This window comes from Solanum dulcamara, chromosome 1 (genome assembly GCF_947179165.1).
Source record: "Solanum dulcamara chromosome 1, daSolDulc1.2, whole genome shotgun sequence".
NCBI lineage: Eukaryota > Viridiplantae > Streptophyta > Magnoliopsida > Solanales > Solanaceae > Solanum > Solanum dulcamara.
This window is the reverse complement of record NC_077237.1, coordinates 65,769,243-65,773,219: the sequence shown is the minus strand read 5'-3', so window position 1 is coordinate 65,773,219 and position 3,977 is coordinate 65,769,243.

Genomic DNA, 3,977 nt, shown 5'->3' with positions numbered 1-3,977 from the left:
CGGAAGTTGATTTCTAAGGGGTGCATTTACCACATAGTGAGGGTTAGGGATGTCCACTCTGAAAGCCCTTCCATTGAGTTGATTTTCGTACTCAATGAGTTTCTCGATGTCTTTCTCGATAATCTTCCCCATATCCCTCCCTAAAGAGAAGTTGATTTTGGTATCGATTTACTCCCCAATACCTAACCTATCTCCATTCTTCCTTACCGAATGGCCCCGGTGGAACTAAAGGAGTTGAAGAAATAATTGAAAGATTTGTTGGATAAAAGGTTTATTAGGCCGAGCATTTCACCATGGGGTGATCCCGTGTTGTTTGTAAGAAAGAAGGATGGATCGCTTCGAATGTGCATAGACTATCAGAAATTGAACAAGGTAACTATTAACAACAAATATCTTATTTCTAGGATAGATTATCTGTTTGATTGACCTGTTGCAAGGGACAAGTCACTTCTCTAAGATTGACCTTCGGTCCGGTTATCATCAACTAAGGGTAAGAGAATGTGACAATCCCAAGACGACATTTCGAACAAGGTATGATCACTTTGAGTTTGTAGTGATGTCATTCGGGTTGATGAATACACAGGTGGTGTTCATGGACTTAATGAATAGGGTGTTCAAACCCTACCTTGATACCTTTGTTGTGGTCTTCATTGATGATATCATAATTTACTCTCGGGGTAAGGAAGAACATAAGGACCATTTGAGGGTTGTGCTTCAAACCTTGAGGGATAGGCAATTATTTGTAAAATTTAATAAATGTGAGTTTTGGTTGAAAGAGGTGGCATTTCTTGGTCACATAGTATTCGGTGATGGGACCAAGGTGGATCCTAAGAAGAGGGAGGCAGTCAAAAATTGGCCTAGACTATTGTCTTCTTTGGATATTAAGAGCTTCTTAGGTCTAGTCAGGTATTATAGAAGGTTAGTTGAAGGGTTCTCTTCCATCTCATCTCCTATGACGAAATTGACCCAAAAGAAGGCAAAATTTATATTGATAGATGAGTGTGAAAAGAGTTTCCAAACCTTAGAGGATCAACTTACCTCCGCTCCTATTTTGACTCTACCGAAAGGATTAGAAGGGTTTGTAGTTTATTGTGATACTTCGAAGATTGGTTTGGGTTGCATCTTGATGCAAAATGGTAAGGTCATAGCCTATGCTTCTAGGCAATTGAAAGTGCATGAATGTAACTAACCTACCCATGACCTTGAGTTAACAGCCATCATTTTTGCTTTAAAGATTTGGCGACATTACCTATATGGGGTATATGTAGATATGTTTACCGACCAAAAAAGTCTCTAATACGTGTTCACCTAAAAGGACCTTAACCTAAGGCAATTGAGGTTCCTATAACTCCTCAAAGACTATAACATGCATGTGCATTATCATTCGGGTAAAGCCAATGTAGTTGCCGATGCACTTAGTAGAGTGTCTATGGGGAGTGTGATCCATGTTGAGGAAGGGAAGAGAGAATTGGTGAAGGAGGTTCACCGGTTGGCTAGATTAAGGGTGAATTTGAATGGTACCGATGATGGTGGTATGGTTATTCATAATGGGTCCAAATCATCCTTGGTGGTGGAGGTTAAGTCAAACCAAGATCTTGACCCAAATTTAGAGGAGTTAAAGAGGATAGTGAAAGAAAAGAAGGTAGAGGTCTTTTCACAAGGAGGAGATGGAGTACTTCGTTACCATGGTCGATTATGGATTCCGAATATAGATGGCCTAAGGAGTTTGATTTTGAAGGAGGCTCATAATTCCTCATAATTCATTCATCCCAGTTCAATGAAAATGTGCAGAGACTTGAAGGAGCTATATTGGCGGAATGGAATGAAAAAGGATATAGCAAAGTTTATGTCCGAATTGCCAATAAGTGAAGGCCGAACATCAAAGGTCGGGTGCCTAACAAAAGATATTGAAATACCTACTTGGAAGTGAAAAGATATGAATATATATTTTGTGATGGGTTTGCCTTATACTTGGAGATGTCATGATTCGATATGGGTAATTATTGATAGAATGACTAAGTCGGCTCACTTTCTACCGGTCAAGACCTCTTATAGTGTCGAAGATTATGCCAAGCTATATATTCGGGAGTTGGTGAGGTTGCATGTTGTGCCCTTATCGATTATCTTGGATTGTGGTACCCAATTCACTTCTCACTTTTGGAAATCATTTCAAATGGGCCTCAATACTAAAGTAAAGTTAAGCATTAAAGGTTCACCTATCGAGGTAGAAATAGTAATAGGCACAACAAGGGACTCAATCATATAATCAATACCCATATCAAAATAAGCCGACATAATAGTAAGTAGACCCTGGTACAAATAATACTAATGTAAAACGATTGCAAACCAGAACAATACCTGTAATAACCACATCAGAGGCCTCTACCTCAAATCTACCCGGTATAGCATAACATAACTAATAGTCACCCTTAGCTTGTGAACCACCACAACCACCACCTCGAGTACTTTATGAAGAACCTCAAACAACTAAAACTAATGTATCACGGACAACTTGTGACCCTGGCTGAATAGAAGAAGAATCACACATTTGCCCCTTATTAAAACTCACCATAACAAAACAACCTCAGTAAACTACTTCTAACTCATCATAGGAGGACCGATAGGACTATGATCAAGAACAAAACTCCATCACTCCTTAGCCATTCCCATAACTGTAAAGAGAAATAAGACATTCCATGTGCCTTTAAGATATCTGGTTATGAACAACATGTCCTGACACTTGGTCAAAAAGATATAAACCTTCTTAATAGTGATAACATCAAACTTGGGAGACAATACCCTGGCGAATCTCTCCAAAACTCTTTTGCTCCTAAGTAACCATAGCAACGCTAGAAGACATAGGTGGAGCCACAGATCTTAAAGGAATCCAAAGTGGAGCTAATTAGATATCTAAAATTTGAAATCTAACACTCGAAGTCTAACTGACCATTTTCCCTGCCTTTTTTGTTTGTTTCTCCACATCTTTATACTCATAATCAGGCTCAAATAGGGCATCACTAGATCATCCTCAAGCAAGAGTTGCCATTTCGAACACGATAATTACTTTTAATGCAAAAGAAATAGATTAGAGGTATATAACACTTGATATGAACAAATCACATGAAAGGAATCAAAGGAAGGAAATCCTCATATTAAGAATCTTGTAGCCTCTCAAAGATAAGTACGGACGTCTACGTACCGATCTGCAAGACTCTACTTGACACCCTGTTCTTTAACTTATGAGACCAGTGAACCTAGTGCTCTGATACTAATTTGTCATGACCCAAAAATGAGATCATGATGGCACACATCTCAAAATTCAACCTGATGTGTAAGCCTAAAAGTAAATCTCATACGAGACTTCCAAAGAGAAAGTCATGCCACAATTTAAATGAAAAGAAAGACAATGAAAAAATTATTCCAAAACCTGGTGTCATAAGTATAAAGAGCATCTAATACAAGGTTCAAGTATAAAGATACAACATAAGCCTCTGAATTGTTTAAAAAATTGAGAAATAAAGATAGACTAGTGAAGATTCAAATTTTGAGACCTCACCACTAATCTGAGAATACACAATCTACTAGAATATCAGCTACCACGTGAGGTACCCTGACTAGTAGCTGCATTAAAAAGAGACACAGAAGTAGGGGTGAGTATAATTCATATATACTCAGTAGGTTTTAGCCGATTGAGTATAAGGAATTAAATAAACTTATGAAATAAACTAAGGAATACTTCCACCTGCATATAAAAAAAGTCCCACTTCGGCATCAGTGCCGCCAGTTTATATATATAATGGCATGAGTAAAGTAAACCCATAATAATATCTCATAATCACAATTAACCAGATAATTCAAGCAGCACAACTATCAATGTAATATGATGATGCAATGATGTGGTGGTACAGTGGAATCAAGACTGTCGCACAGCCTGTCGTATACACCTGTCGAGCTGCTGCCAAGCAGGACCCATGGGG